The 17,407-nt window shown below is 39.7% G+C and overlaps 1 pseudogene; it reads left to right on the forward strand.

Annotated features, from left to right (window-relative positions):
* Positions 1-7,765: 7,765 nt before the first annotated feature.
* Positions 7,766-9,168, forward strand: LOC112849948 (spermine synthase-like; annotated as a pseudogene).
* The last annotated feature ends 8,239 nt before the right edge of the window (positions 9,169-17,407 follow it).

Raw genomic sequence — 17,407 nt, forward strand, 5'->3', positions numbered from 1 at the left:
TGAAAAAGCAGCCTTGGAGGCCTGACCTCTGGGCACTGTGGAGGGGAGTCGATAAGAATAAACCAAGCAGGAGAGGGAATCTCATAGGTGACTCCTCTTCCACTGTGACCACCCAGCCTCATAAAGAACAGTGAAGGCTGAAGGGCTGCCTGCTGATTAATACCTGTGGTCCAGGGGGAGAGTCTGGTTTTAGGTCTGCTGGGAAATACAGAGTTAGAAGCAGGTCAGGTTACTGTCCCTTTGGCTTCCTTTGAATCTTTCATGACAGCTTCCTATGATAGGGCCCTGGTGATGCTTGAAGGCAAAAATTTATTTCTTTCATTATTCAGAGCACCAGTAAACTGTATTTAGGGAGTCAGGTGCATTATCTAAACCATGGCTAGGCCATGATTTCCTTTCTACAACTAGCAATGCTGCCCATTATAGTGCTGTCAGTCAAAGACAAATTAGAGAGTATAACTTGTTTTTGTCATAGAAAAGTAGGCTTGTAATCATAGACCTGCCCAAAGGGGAGGAAATTTAAAGGTTACCATTCTCCCATTTTAAAGAACATATTTCTTCCACATCCTGGACAGAGCCAGTCTCTACTGGAATACTTTCTATAATGGGAATCTCACAACCTCATTAGTAGACCAGAGGTCAGCAAATTTTTTCTGTACAGGGCCAGATGGTAAACATTTTAGGCTTTGCAAGCCCTAGGGTTTTTGTTGTAACTACTCAATTCTGCCATTGTGTGTGAAAGCAGCTAAGGATAATATGTAAATAAATCGGTGTGGTTGAGTTACAATAAAACTTTATTTACAAAATTAGTGAGTGGCCTGGATTCAGCTTACTGGCATAACTGGCCTATGTAGAGATAGACCTTTCTTTTGTGGGATGGCCCTGGTTGTTAGAATTTTCTACTTTGAGCCCAAATCTGCCTCTCCTTAAATTAGGTGTAAACTTTTATATCCTTAACCATGTATTATTTTCCTTAAAAAAATTTTTGATTGGTCCCAACTCTGCCTTTTGTATGTAAATTATTCATAACAGATAAATTCTTCAACCCAAATCATTTTCTTCTAAAAACAATATGATTAACTGATTGCTTTATTCATTTATTCGTTCATCATCACTCAGCACTTGAGTAGGTACTGGTGATATAGAAATTAAAAAAAAAAAAAAATCTTTGCCCACTAAGAGTTAACAGCCTTGTGGGAGAAGATAACATGGAAGCACTTGGAAGAAAAGGCTGTGGTGGAGATATTCACTGGGGTGTGTGAGATCACATAAGAGTAGCGCCTACCCAGCAGGGTGGATAGTGGGAGGATGGGGTGGATTCCCCAAGGAGGTTCCACTGGAGCTGGGTTTTAAGGCAGGTAGAAATGAGCAGTGCCTTCTGGAAATTTTATGTGCAAAGGTGTGCAACTGAGACAGACTGCCGGTCTGTATTTCAGGAACTGAAGGTAATTTTCCGTGACTAGAGTGCAGTGTACTTGCACATGTGAGTGTCTGGGTGGCGATGGAGGTGTAGTCAAGGGACGGACCTTGCCTGCCAGCTGAAAGTCAAGGGAAGTCAACCAGGGTAAGTGTAATTCTGCTACTATTGCCAAAAATCTTTTAACAAAAGTTATCTGAATTGGTACAGAATGCTCTACTTTATAAGCAAGGCATCTGGCCTTAAAAAGCCTGGGCCTTTGGTTTGAAAATACCGTAAGTTTGGGGCACCTGGGTGACTCAGCTGGTGAAGCGTCCAGCTTCAGCTCAGGTCATGATCTTGTGGCTTGGGAGTTCGAGCCCCACATCAGGCTCTGTGCTGACAGCTCAGAGCCTGGAGCCTGCTTCAGATTCTGTGTCTCCCTCTCTCTCTGCCCCTCCCCTGTGCATTCTCTCTCTCTCTCTCTCTCTCTCAAAAATAAATAAACATTAAAAAAAGAGAAAATACTGTAAGTTTAAGTAACTATGACAACACCTTATGTTCATACCCAGAATATACATTTGCAGCATAATTTGTTGGGTTTTTAGTTTGGTTCTGGACTGTTAGGAGCAGACATCTACTGTCCTTATCTAAAAACAAGTTGCAGGGATTTTGCTGGAAATTATCAAAAGACTCTAAACTACATATTGCAAGCTTGCAGGCTCTCTGGTTCCATGCCATGCCAACGGTGGCTGGGTGTATGCAGCACAGACACACAAATTTTCCTAACATATTCTCTGATAGTCCCGGAACATCCTTACTACAAATTTTACTCCCCACCCCCCACTGCTAAAGCATCTTATTTTATTTTATTTTGGCTTATTTTATTTATTGAAGTATAATTGACACACAATGGTACATTAGCTTCAGGTGTACAACATAGTAATTCAACTCCTCTATACTTTATGCTCTGCTCACCACAGGAGTTACCATTTGTTACTATACAATGCTATTGCAATACCACTGACTATGTTCCCTATGCTGTAGCTTTTATCCCTGTGACCTACTCATTTCATAAATGGAAACCTCTACCTCCCACTCCCTGTCACCCATTTTGCTCACCCCCCTCTTCAACTTCCTCCCCTATGGTAACCATCAGTTTGTTCTCTGTATTTATGGATCTGTTTCTGCTTTTTTAATTTGTTTGCTCCTTTTTTTTTTTTTTTTTTTTTAGATTCCACATATAAGTGAAATCATATGATATTTTCTTTCTCTGTCTGACTTATCTCTCTTGGCATAATATCCTCTAGGTCCATCCAAGTTGTTGTGAATGGCAAGATCTCATTTTTCTTTCTGGCTGAGGAAAATTCCATTGTATATATACACCACATCTTCTTTATCCGTTCATCTATTGATGGACATTTAGGTTGTTTCCACATGTCGGTTATTGTAAATAGTGCTTTACTTTTACTTTTGACTTTCATAGAATAGTGCTTTAGGTCTTTGCACAGATCCCTTTTTCTTTCAGGATATGTTTTCCCTTCCACTTGACAACTGTCCAACTAAACTTTCAGTAGCCCTGCAGTGCTCTGAATGATCTTCCAGCTCCCCTCTTTAACTTGTTCATTCCTGACTCTCCTCTGAGCTCCCAAGACTTCCTGTGCACACACTATCAGAGATTTAAGGCATTGCATCATTATTGTTTTACTTGTTTCTCCTCAACGAGACTCTGAAAGCAGAGATGGAGTCTCATTTCATCTTGTGTTTCCACACAAAGCACATAAGACATATAAATAATAGTTGCGGACCCAGTGTTTGGTAAGTGAAGAAATGAATGAATGATTGAATGAATGAAAGAACCAAGGATATTTACCATGTGTCCCTAGCTAGAGTCTTGACTAACCCTGGCTAGTCCTTTGATTATTTGGGGATTCCTACCAATGCAGAGTGGTGCAGGGAAGGGAGGACCACAGATAGTTTCTTGGGTTTAGACTTGTGTCGTCCAAGACCACAGCCACCAGACACCCGTGACCACTGGGCACTTGCCAATTGAGATGTGCTGTCAGTGGAAAATACATACTGGACGCCAAAGACTTAGTACAAAAAAAAAAGTAAAATATCGTGCTACGGCTTTAAAAATATTGTTTATATTTTGGATAGATTCGAATCAGTAAAATATATTAAATTTTTTTTTTTTTTTTTACATTTTTAATGTGGCTATAAATTTTTTTAAATTACATATGTGGTTCACATTTGTAATTCACATCATGTTCGTACCGGGCAGCACTGGTATGGAGAGGAGGTCCTGCTCCAAGAAGTGGCTGCTGCACCTTTCCATTCTGGCAGTTCTTTAAGAGAATCTTGCCTTCAGATCCCAGGTCCTATTACCAGACCACGTGTTTTCATTTTGTCTTTAGCAAATCCAGGCCCCGTACCACTTCATTGCTGAGGCAGTAACTAGCTCCTTGAGACTTGGGTCTGTCCTGCAACTGCATTTGATAGTTTCCTATGACCCCGGAGATCAAGGGAGATAGCGATGTGAAAGAGCAGGGCCCCTTTGTGACTGTTGTAACAAAATCTTGTCTTTGTGTATAAGAGTGGAGAGGAACAGGAGCAAAGTTCCAAATGATCTGTCCTGGAGTTTGCCCGTGTCGTGTGTTTTCGGGAAGGGGGAGGGAAAGCAGGGGAAAGTGGATTTCCTTTAGTGAGTTCGATTTTGCTTAGGCCAGGACTCAAAGTGAATTCTCTTGACACACTTCTTCTCCTGGCCTTTGCTCTTCCCCCTGTCAGGGGTGTCCTCTGAGGTGTCTCCCTTTGGAAAGGTCCTTCTCATTCCTCAAATCTAACTCAAATAGCATCTCCGCGAAACCCGCCCGCTTGGGTTTCGTGACACAGAATTTTAACTGTACATGAATTATGCCACGTAACAAACAAATAGTACTTCTCTCTCCACTAGGGCAGACGCTTCTTACCATTTTTGTGTGCCTCGTGCCTGTTACCCTCTCACACAGCCCAGTGCATGAGATGTAGACAGGAGTTAATCTATTGTCTGAGAAGGATACTGATTGGTAAAAGAAGTGGGTGACAAGACTGGTTTTTTTCCCTTCAAATACCACTTGCCAAATCTACATGCAAATGAAGAGCAGAGTGTAGTTTCATTTACATTTGTGTAATGACCACAATTAGAATAACAAACAACGAGAGGCTCTTTATATATCCAACTGGAATTCCTGAGGCTGCCAAATCTATCATAAAGCACTGAGTAGAAATGTTTTAATGAGCTCCTAGATATGCCACACATGATATAATTTCCCCTAAGCTTTGCAGCCTCCAATGGGAAATTCCCCATAGGTCCCAAATGCCACCTGTGTATAAAGCCACCCAGGGGCAGTTAGAATATAAGATAAGTGATGAGGATAGGAGTGTAGTTCTGTAAAGTCAGGTCAGCTGTGGACATGCTACTAATTTCTTATGCTCCATATATTTTTTATGCTATAAAAGCCTGGGCCATCTAGCTGGGCTGAGGGTGAAAACAACACAGAGAAGAAAAAGTTAATATTTCCTTTTTAATTTAGAAATTACTGGATTTTTATGTCCTCCTTGTATTTACCCAACTGTAGGGTTTGAATAACACCTGAAAAATGTAACATAGTCCGTGTCTTCCTTTTTCATTTTTCTGGCGTTGGTGCAGCTATAGTTTTCCAGATGGCTACATATATAGCCCAATAATACAGGTAAGTGCACACTACTATAGCTCTTCGACGGGCCATAATAGTTAATAGCCAGGCTGGAGCCCAGAGGCACCAACCAGTTCTAAGGCTTTTGCATTCCTTTCTTTGCATATGAATTTTGATATCTTCGCACTGCTTTTGTGAATGGTGAATTCCTAGAATAACAGAAAATTTGCGTTGTTATAGAGGTTCTTATCAATTTTATAGAAGTTCCTTTAATACAAAGAAAAACAGATTGAGCTGAAAAAAGTGCCTACTAAGAAATAAAGCACATTCTCCTGCAGCAGGGTGTTGTAGGGAAGGGAGACATAGAAATTTCCCCAAGGTTTATTGACACATAAACTGCATACGGCCAGGAAACATTAGGAGAAGAATGTCATTTTAAAACAATTCAGGGGGAAGAGCCTTGCTTTGTGCCATTTCTTGTGATTACAGGCTGGGAACCTGGAACAAGATATCAGGATTTAATACTCGAGCTACTTTATGAAAAGCACTAAGCAGCAGGCTTTTTGCTTTAACCTTTTTAATATTCTGGAAGGTAATTGTCCAGACCGTCTCACCTTTCCAGGTTAATGAGGTAGCTAACAGTCCACAATAGAAAATGGCTGCCCAATCAAAAAAAAAAAAAAAAAAAAGAAAAAAAAACAAAACAAATGGGAAGGTCTGAAGTTACATGGGTTTTTATTGTCTTTCAAAGAAAGTACAGCAGCATTACCATTCTGTTGTCTTCTTGTGATGGATTGCAAGAAGAATCAGAAAAGGCACAACATGAATCTGCTCTCAGGACAATGATTGTAATCAAAATAGGAAATGGTACAAATGTAAGCCATTCTCCTTGCAGTTTAAAGATTATAAATCCCTTATTCATCTGTTATGATCCAGGGCCTACTTGTGATTTTTATAGTTCTTTACACGCTCAGAATTTTAAAACTGTAATGCAAAGGGGCTACAGCTGTTCTCCTTCCGATTTGGGTGTTTAATCCCCACTTGGAGCGTCCCACCCTGGTCTCCCCTCCCTCTGCCCATCTGCAGACTGAACCTGAGGCCAGCGCCTTGCACAGGAGAAATCCAGCTCACCGTGGTCTCTTTGCCCCCAGGAGGTTAAAACACAGCACGTCCTCTTCCAAGAAGCTCTGGGAAAATGTAGGAGCCCTTGCCAAAGATTTTGCTCTTTTTTTTTTTTTTTTTTTTTTTTTTTTGAGAACTGAAACTTCTTATGATCATTATACAATTTAAAAGGGAAGTTACACATACAGTAGATTTGGACCCAGAAGACCTGGAGCTTTGCCTTCCACATGCCTCTTTCTAGGAATATGACCTTCTTTCTCTGAGCCTTTGCTTTCACCTCCACAACATCAAAGCAACTAATGTGTGAAGTTGCTTTGGAACTAGGGCCAGCTTTTCACATGTTAAAATGGTGTTCTGAGACCAACTCTGGTGTGTGCCGGTGTGTGTATTTGTGGGATTCCCCACAACAAACAGACACTGGCTGAATGTCCTGTAATTTAACTCAATTCTGACACTACCCAGAGATAATGTCAGATTCTATGGATTAGGGTTCAGTCCTACAAGACTGCCCTCCCTGTACCTCTCAGAGGCCAGCCACAAAGCTCAGGCTTGTTACCTGCACTTCTAACCAACTGACTATAAATCATTGGTTCCCAAGATTTCCTCTCAGCTTTGATTGATTTGCTAGAGAGTCCAGAACACAGAACTCAGAGAAATATTTTACTTACTAAAATACTGGTTCATTTAAAAAAGACCAGTCAGGTGGAAGAGATACATAGGGCAAAGTATGGTAAAAGGGTATGAAGCTTCCATGCCTTCTATAGGCACACTGCTTTCCCCAAATCTCCATATGTTTATCAACCTGGAAGCTCTCTGAGTCCCCTCCTTTTGGATTTTTAGGAGGCTTCATTACATAGGCATGGTTGATTAAATCAATGGCCATTGGCAATTACATTTCTAGCCCTTTTCTCCTCCCCATAGGTCAGGGGGTGGGACTGTAAGTTCCAACCCTCAGATCACTTGGTTGGCTCCATTCACCATGAACCTCATCCTTAGAAGCTTTGCAAAAGTCACCTCATTAACATAACAAGTGACACCTTCATGTCTCTTCACACTTAGGAATTTCCAAGGGTTTGGGGAGCTGTGAGCTATGAACTGTGGAAGAAGGCTAAATAGATAAGGAAAATATATGTTTGACCAAATGTATATTTCTTATAAATTGCAATATTGCAAATGTAAAATATTGTATATGATATATAGCAGTGGGATAAAAAAGCTAAACAGGAGATAATAGTCCTAGTGATTTGTGGCCTTATAGATTTCTTAAGTACATTGAATGTTTTGAGCTAGATCTTTCCTGTTTATAAAAGACTGTTAACAGTGAATGAAATCCCGTGAGAGATCCAGTTCTTCTAGCATACTGGAGAGACACTGGTGTAAGAAAACTTGTTTCCTGCACTGTATCTAAGGGACAATGGAGGTGATGCACTCTACTCAGCTGATACCCTGGAAGACTCTTGTTTGTTGGGTCTTTTGTCCTCACCTACACTTTTTATCTTTTATTTTTTTCAAATTAAAATTCCTCAGAGAAGAGAGGCCTGGCATGCCTGCAACCTCCCCAGTTTCCTGAACCCGCTTCCACCTCCCCCAGGCATGGTACAGGGCAGTGCCTCACTATTGTAGCAGCACAGCACAGCACAGCACACGAAACTTCATGCTTGGCACCAAAGCTGATGGTGAGAACATTCTAAAAGGCCTGCAGTCCATCTTCCGGGAGCAAGGGATGATGGGGTCGGGGCACACCTGGCAAGACCACAGTTATTCGGCGACCTACATAAACAAAAATGGTAGCCTTGCCAATCTGAGAATTTACTCACACGATCGGTGTTGTTGGACCTTCAGAGTTATGATAGGGATTCACAAGACCAAGAAGTTCACAGTCTTTTGGACAAAGTAGAAGAAAGAATAAAAGAACTGAGTCAGGGCTGTACTGAGCAGGTGAAGCGATTACCTCCCATAGTTCGAGGAGGGACCATTGACAGATACTGGCCTATAGCTGATGGTTGCCTGGTTGGGGATGAATAGATGAAGTGGTGTATGATGAAGATTCACCTTAAACGAACATTGAAATTCTACGCTTGAAGCAGTTTGGAGATTTTAATCCAGTGGAGAGTGATTTGGGCATACCCAGGCCATCATGGACAGTGGAAAAGGAGACAACAGTGGCAAAGACATACTGATTCAAGGGGGCAGAGATGGGGGCATATTATGTGAAATATTTAAACTGAAACCAAATATGGTCACTATGGTAGAGATTGACCAAATGGTGATTGATGGATGTAAGAAATACATGTGGGGGCGCCTGGGTGGCTCAGTTGGTTAAGCATCCGACTTTGGCTCAGGTCATGATCTCCCAGTTTGTGGGTTCGAGCCCCGTGTCAGGCTCTGTGCTGGCAGCTCAGAGCCTGGAGCCTGCTTCAGATTCTGGCTCTCCCTCTCTCTCTCTACCCCTCCCCAGCCTTCACTTTGTCTCTCTCTCTCAAAATGAATGTACATTAAAAAAAAAAAAAAAAAAAAAAAAAGAAATACATGTGAAAAACATGTGGTGAAAAAAGGAAAAGAAAAAGAAAAACATGTGGTCATGCCTTAAATAATCAGAAAGGAGACTGCTCTCAGATTCTAATAGAAGACTGTATTCCAGTACTGAAGAGGTGCCCCAAAGAAGGGAGAGAGACTGATTATGTGATTAATGATTTGACAGCCATTCCAATCTCCACAACTCCAGAAGAAGATTGCACATGGGAGCTTTTCAAACTGATTCTTGGCCTCTCAAAAGAAGTACTGAAACAGGAGGGAAATAGTTTACATAGAGTGATTGTGTCAGTTTGACGGAAGGCCTGCACTCTATGAAGAACAGTTTGGGTGCCTGTATTCTCCTGTGGACTTGTCAAAGGAGATCGTCTGTGTTCCTTCACACTTGGAACTGTGGGTATTTTACACCGTTTGGAAGAAAACTGAACCTTGAAGACTAGTGTCCGCTAATCACATGCACTGCAAATAGCTTTCCCGATCTTCAGAGACAGTACATGACATCGACATGTGTCAGGCAAATGATTGTGAACTCCTTCAAGTTTTCTTTTTTATTGTTATTTTTAATGTTAAAAAAAGCAAATAGAAAATGTATATTTTGATGAGCTAGGGTATAATTTTTTTTGTGAAAGTCAGCTGAAGTTTGATTAGACGGCATAGTGAGGCTGCTTCTTGCATTGAACACCTAGAATGTGATTTTTGTTACTTCTTTTTGTGCGGACTCCTTATTTTTGTTTTGGTAGACTTCAAATTTGGTTGTTTGGAGGAATGAACATCATTATTTTGTTCTGGAGGGTAGTTCTTGGTGGTGTTTCTTTCCCCCAAATTGGACTTGGATATTACAATTTGATGCCTATAAGAAAGAGTTAAGAAAAAATGAATAGCAATGCTTCGATTAAAATTATAAATGAGAAAAATTAAAATTCCTCAGAGATGAGCAAGATAAATATTCACATCCCCCAAATATTTGCAAGTACAATGTACGAGTGTTTATGCTTATTGTCTCAACACGTCTCAATTTGAAATGCTTTCTATTCAACACCAATAGTCGTATTTTGAAAATGACATCACAGCTTGACTATTGATACAAACTTACCAAATGTGCCCTTTTCCTGTTCCTCATGGAGCCCATTTTTCTCTGGAGTGACCATCCTTTCAACTTTATTGCATTTTTGCCTACTGTGAGTCTTTCCGATGGCAGATCCCTTGTTGGCAAGTAATTCATGTTTTCCACTGCTCTGTAGTATCACAATCCTTGTCTTCCAGTCATGTGTGGCTTCTTTCCCTGCAGTGTGCCTTTCTGCATAACCCATGTGGTTTCACTACCCGGGCAGAATTTCTTACTTCCCATGGTCACTGCTGAGCAAGAGCCTAATATTCTTAACAATGGCATCTTTGAGTTGGAGGTCCTGACACTTCCACATTTGGGGAGCACATTTATTTTGTGGCTATTTTGGTTTTTTGCATTTTCTAATTTCAGTCATTTTTGGTTTCTTTCATTTCTAATTTCTATGGAGGGAAAAGTAGTTTTAAGCCTGCCTTTTACCAGGTGGTCTTGTGATTTTAAAGAATCTTCACCCATTAAAATTCTATTTTTATGTAATACCATTTTAATAGAAATGCTCATTTTATGGAGGGAAAATGACTGATAAAAATTTGAATGCTTCTTAGGAGCCTCTTATACCCTTTTTATTGCATTTTGATGTGGCTTAATTCATTAATAAAGGGGGATGAGTTGGAGCTGTGGCATGTTTTATCTCCTATCATTATTCAACAAAAGAGAATATTTTTTCAATAAAAATTTTAGAGCAAATTTCCAATTTTCTGAAAAATACATTTTCAAAAAACAGAATGACCTTGGACTCAATTCAAAAGTGGAATTTTACAGCCACTCTTTCAATTCATTTACTCCCATAACAGTGGCAGGGAGGTAAGATCTATTATTATTATTTCTACTCTGCAGATGGGGTGAGTGACATTCACAGAAACAATGTGTGTTGTCCTTGATCACAGAACGGCAACCTCGTCTCTAGGAACCAGGCTAAAAACCAATTGTGTTAAATTCTAAACTCGATTTCTAAGCAGCCCCCCCCCCCCCCCACTTCTCTTTCCTTCTCTTTTCTGGTCCCTGGTTTTCCTCTTTTCTAGAAATATTTTTGGAGGAATTCACTCCATCCTGGACACTTTAAAGGACTACCAACTGGCTGCCCTGATTTTATAAGATGGTATCTTGCCCACACCCACCCTTAAATTAGGAATAAAAAGGGATGTTCTTTCTCTAAGAGTTACATAATGGAGAAAAAGAATGTGCACACAATTCATTCTAATATGATGTGACATGACCAGAGTTGTGCGGGGAGTCTGACGAAAGCGCTCTGTAAATGCTGAGAAAAGCATGATTGGCGTCTGTCTGGGGTTGAAGGAGGAAGTGAATGGATGAGTAAGAGACATTTGGGGCTGAGGTTTGAAGGCAGAGTACAGAGAAGGGAGGAGTACAGGGAAGAGGGGGAGCAAGTTAAGGAAGGCAGAGATGGCCAGGGTGTGGCGCCCCCCCCCCCCCCCCATGTCCGCATGTCCACGTGTGGGGTGTTCCTGGGCAGGGATACTTGAGACAAAGGGCAGGCGATTGGGTAGGACAAGTCGTGTGGTGGCAGTGCCTTCCACGTGGCCTGGCCTCTCCTGTAGGAATGGGGAGCTGCTGATGGTGTGGAAAGCAGTGCAGACACTGTGGGATCCTGAGAGGTTGCTCTGGTCACAACATGCAAGAGGGATTGGCATGAGGACAAACTGGAGAGTGGGGCCTATCGGGAATAATAACCAAAAGAGGATAAAAAGGCTGAACTAAGATAGTGACTATGGGAGCCAAGGGAGTGGGATGGACATGTTTGAGATTTTGAAATAAAATGAAAAAAAAAAAAAAAATCCCAAACACCTAGTTGTAAAGTATAAAGTGGGAGGCATGTTTCTACTTCACAAAAATCTAGAATTCTGGTAAAACACAAACATAGTTAGCTTAAAATTGTGGTTATTTGGACCATAGCTCATTAAATTCCTCAAATAGTTGGTTTTCCTGTGCTAAACATTTACAGGAAAAGCAAATGACAAGAAATCAAATGGAAAACAATTTTATTTTCAAGCAGGGAATTCTTTTTGTGGTGGGATCATTTCATATCAGTTCAATTTCTTACATCTTCTGTGCCGTGTTCCTGCTCCTTCTCATCCCAAGTTCACACACACACGTGCTGCAGTGGCCCTCCTTCCTTCCTGCCAACGTGGAGGTGCACAGTCACCCTCAGCTACAGCACTGCCATAGGGGTCTGAGGACAAGACTGGTCAGCTCCTCGGTCTAGAGCATTAACTCCTTTAGGGCAGGGACTGTTTTCCACTTTCCTAGCTCTCAGAGGGAGGGCACTAAGATTTAAAGTCTTTACTGTGTCACACACTGTCTAGGCAATTAAAATACATGATGGACTTAAGGCTTTCAATACCCATTTGAAGACTATTATCATTGTTTCACAGATTAGGAGACTGAGACCTGGATCACATAATGAGAAAGCCAATGCTTTTTATATTATTTCACATTACTGTCCTAATGTCTATTCTATGTTCTGGCATAGAGTTGGATACTCTCAGTAGATGTTTAATTAGCATTTAAACAAAGGTGGATTTTCTCATCAATAGGTAGCCCTCTGTCATACTTGCTAGTGGATAGGGATTCCCCTGTCCCTGGAGTACATAAATCGTATTGTGTTTCAGCTTTATTCTGGGTTAAATGCAGCATTATGTATTAGTACAGAAATTTTGCTTTAATGCCACTTACGTTTTTATGGGATAATGTGACTCAGGGGACCAACACTGGTTACAAATGTAACCAGTATGTCCTTGACTTCTTCTGTGTTAATTACACATGTGTCATATTTGCAGTAAGATCACAAATCTCAGTGTTCTTTGAGTATCTACCTTCCTGTGAGGAGGAAGTTCAGTCTTTTCCTATATCTTTTTCTCCAAGTATTCCCAGCATCCCCTGTTGTGCAAGATGGGTCCCTTTCTGGTCACCATTTGTCATGAGCCATGGAAAATTGTATGGGTTAGGAAGGCTTCATTAGGGAAATTTTAAGCAAGGTTGAGCAAGATGTGGTGTTCATGACATCCACAGAAAGATGAACTGTGTGCAGAGCACTGTGTTGGGCACACTGAGGGTGAACAGTCTAGGAGCAAGACCTGCTTCTTTCTCACTCTTTCATTGTATAGGGTACATGTCGGGGAGGAAAACATTCCTCTTCTTCCCTTCCAGGTTCTTTGGCTAGTCTAATCATTAAATTAACATAAGATTAACAGGAGCAAAACAAATTTAATCTTATACCTACAAAAACCCTACAAAAAGAAGTTACCAAAACAGACAGCTTTTATATCTTTTAGACAAAGAAACAATAAATTTGTGAAGAACTGACAAAACAAAGGGGATCTGAGGTCCATGGCTAACTTTATAGCCAGGGTAGGCAGGCCAAATTCCTGTTCAGCCTTCTTGCTGGGAAGAGGGGAGAGCTCTTAGTTCCAGCTGACTCATTGTCCAGGTCAGTGTTTGTCAATAGAAATACAATGTAAACCATATATGTAAGTTTGGGTGTTTTACTAGCTACAGTAAAAAAAAAAAAAAAAATAGGGAAAAAATGTGAAATGCATTTTAATAATACATTTTCTTTAAATCGCTATATCCAAAATGCCATTACATGCAATCAATATAAAAGTTGTTGTTGAGATATTTTACATTTTTTTAAAATAATAAGTCTTTGAAGTCAGGTGTGTCTTTTAGACTTATAGAATCTCTCCATTTGGACACTAAATTTCCTTTGGAAATACTTGATCTGTATTTAGATTTCATAAAATATACAGTTAAGAGGAGATTTTCACACCCACATTTTTCTGCATATATACTTTGAAGTTTTCTAATACCGAATTAAGTACCAATTTTTAACTTAAATTTAAAACCTTTTAAAAATTAAAGTTTAAATTAAAATTAGTTTTTGGCTGTACTAGGTACATTTTAGGGGCTACATAACTAGTCCTACATAACTATGATAGTCCTACATAACTAGTGGCTACTGTATTGGACACAGAGCAAGCTCCTGGGGTCATTTTTGGGCAATCCCAGGTATGTATAATGTTAATGTTACCTGGAACCCAGCAAGTCTTAAAGTAATATAATAATAAAACACAAAAAAGCCATATATCAAGTCCCAAGTCTAGGTTTGAACTCCAGTTTTGCAACTTTCTATCTGTGAGGAAGTTACTTTACCTTTTGGGCCTCAAATTACTTGTCTGTGGAAGGAGAGAATAATATTTCCAGCCTCAGCTTTGTAGTGAGGGCTAAATAGGACAATGCCTAGCTTATAGTGAGTTATCAAGAGACACAAGGTCATATTGTTTCAGAGTTTAAAAATCCTTTCATATTTCATTATTTCATGTGCCCCGTACTGAAATCTCATTATGAAAGGAAAGAATTATTATCTCCCTTTATAAAAGATCTAGAACTTGAACACAGGTCTTCAAAATCTAAGCCCATTTTGTTTTCCATATTATGATTATCATCACCATCAGCTAGCTTGATTAGAGTGGCTCTATGAGAGGTACTGTTCTTAGGGCCATACTTTTAATAGCCGCACTAACACCAAATTTCCCTGTCTGGTTTTACAACACAGGTATTCATATCTATAAACTTACTGTACAAGGCTTAGAGAAAAGCTGGATTTGTTATTCGTATCCAGGATCCCTTCTTCCCATTTCTTACTAAATATTTGCCTTTCTACTTCCCTAAACACTTACTTAAAAAGAAAGTTAAAGTCTTGATTATTAATGAATGTTTGTTCTGCACATTGCCTCGGATCGATAGAAGATCACAGCAAAAGAACGTAAGCAATAGTTAATGTTCAAGTTCCCATTAAAGAATACGTGTGAAGAGTGATTTTGAGCGCTAATTATCTCACGTGGTCTGAGTGTTTCTGGTTTCTTTTCCTCAAGGCACAGGCAGAATATGTTTACATTTGTAAATTTTGGGATGCTCTTTGGGTCTGTTTTCTGATTTTCCCTTCTTTTGATGACTTGTCAAAAATAGGAGTCTGCCCCCAGGTGTCATTCCATTCCATTCCATTCCATCCCATCTTGACAATATGCTGCTTGTCAAGGCTGCACAGTAGTCCTTTGTATCCATGTCCTGGAGCCCAGGGCACTGCTGAGTGGATCAGGCAACTTGTGAAATATCTGATTGAACTTGGACTCCAACACACCATCTCAATGTATCCAGCCACTGTAAATTAAAAGCTTTGCTCTGCCGGTGGTCTCTTCAACTTTCAATACATTTTGATTTAAGGGACTTTGGTCTCTGATCATCTCATACTTTAGGAGATGTAAGTGCAGGGAAAGAATGAGACAGAACAATAAGAGAAGACAGTTATGAGGAACACAAACAAAGGAAATAGGGACAGCCCACATATGATATCATGTCGTTATTTACAAAGGCAGATAAAACATCATAATTGGTGCTGTGTAATAGTTACTTGAGTGATCTTCTGGACTGTGTGCTTCAGGGCTGTGTGGTAGAGGTAGTCATGAAAAATTTTATGTCACAAAGAATTCTGCAAATAAAATGTTTCTACAAGCCTCTGTCTATGCAACAACAAGTATCTATGATGTAAGTATCAGAATATATAATTTTTTCCTTGCAAAGAGGCAAAGAAAAACTGATAGGAATTGGTCTTTCTCTGTAGAGAAATATTAAATAATGAGTTGTTGAAGGATTTTTTTTTTTTAATTTTTTTTTCAACGTTTTTTATTTATTTTTGGGACAGAGAGAGACAGAGGATGAACGGGGGAGGGGCAGAGAGAGAGGGAGACACAGAATCGGAAACAGGCTCCAGGCTCCGAGCCATCAGCCCAGAGCCTGATGCGGGGCTCGAACTCACGGACCGCGAGATCGTGACCTGGCTGAAGTCGGACGCTCAACCGACTGCGCCACCCAGGCGCCCCGAAGGATTTTTTATTTTCAAGAAACATATACTTATTGTATAATGTTAAGGAAAAGATAATAAAGTCACCCATAACTACTTCCACTAAAGATAACCATTCTTAATATCTTATTGTATTTCCTTCCAGTCTTTTATATGCATATATTTTATAACCTAGTTATAATTATGCTGTATATAGTTTTATATCTTACTTTTTTCTTTTAACATTATAAAATTTTTATGTTATTAGGTTAGGCATTGGCTAGACCATCATAAATCACTTAGTCTATTACCTGTATTGGAAATTTTTCATTGAGTTCATTTTATTTTTCTACTTAAAATAGCCCTGTGATGAATCCCTTTAAATTTTTATCTTTTTTTAAAAAAAATTTCTCTTTAAACATGCATTTTATTATTCCGTCAGTATAGTTTCCTAAAAGTGGAATTATTGGGACAAAGGTTATAAATATCTTTAGAGCTCATGGTACATGTTGACAAATTGCTTTCTAGACAGGTTTTTAATTTATCCAATGTTCTGTTCCATCGGAAGCATATAGTAGCGCTCAGTGCCGGTTATTTTTAAACAAACATACTAGCATGTAGATACCAAGATACAGGTGGTTCTCTTCAGAGGAGTCACCTTGGGAAGCTATACTTATTTAAATGTAGTTGACTTGGTACGTGCCGTTACTTCAGAGATGCCCATGATTTAGATACCCATTTGGGGTCTGAGTAATTTTTGGTTGTTTTCAAAAATTGCGTGATCTGTTCTCAGAGAATAAAGACTTGCTACCCTCGAAGATATACAGAAGTTTGAATTACGAGCAAATAGCCTTTGCTACGTTGCTTTGCCTTGTTCAAGGACCCTGCTCCTGCTGAATGCTGCTGTGACCATCAAAGCAATGCCATAGAAAAGCTAGAAGAGAGGAAGAGGAGAGGGACAATGTGGCGTGTACAGTCCATAGCTCTTCCCCCGCAGTGTCTAAGTAACGGTGGTCACTTGGCTCCATTTGATGCAGAGAACAAATTTAGACCTGAAAGTGGGAGATTAGCATAGTATATTCACAGAAAGGTGATTTTATTAAAGGAAACAATTTGATTTTTCCAAGGAATGTGTTTTAATGTATTTTACTTGATGAGAGAGAGTGAAATAGAGAGAGTTACAAGAGATGGAGAGAAAGCAAATGAGTCAAAATATTAATAATTGGGGGAATCCATGTGAAAAGTATATGAGTTATATTTTCAATTGTTGCTACTTTTCCATAGGTTTGAAAAGTTTTAAACTGAAAAGATGAGGAGAACTAACATCTGAAGAGGAGGAAAAATTAATTTTCATTTACCTTTTTGTGTTCTTGGCTGAGACACCCTGTATAACAGGAAAGATTAACGGGAGAAAAACAAATTTAATTATGTATGTATGTATGAATATCTTTGAGGAGCCCCTCAAAGATATAGGACACAAAGAAGTGACCAGAGTGGGCAGCTTTTATATCATTTAGACAAACAATGTTTGTGTAGGCTTGGCAAGGCAGAGGGGTTTACGCTTGGGGTAGCAAATGGTAAAAAATTAACTAGGCTTATGTATACAGACTTCTTGGTCCTAGATTCCCTATCTTTGGTGATAAAGATGTCTTCTATCCTCCTGGTACAAGGAGAGTAACTTTCACATGGGAGATTTATTT

This window comes from Puma concolor, chromosome C2 (assembly GCF_028749965.1).
Source record: "Puma concolor isolate L17-30 chromosome C2, mPumCon1.1.hap2, whole genome shotgun sequence".
NCBI classification, from domain to species: domain Eukaryota; kingdom Metazoa; phylum Chordata; class Mammalia; order Carnivora; family Felidae; genus Puma; species Puma concolor.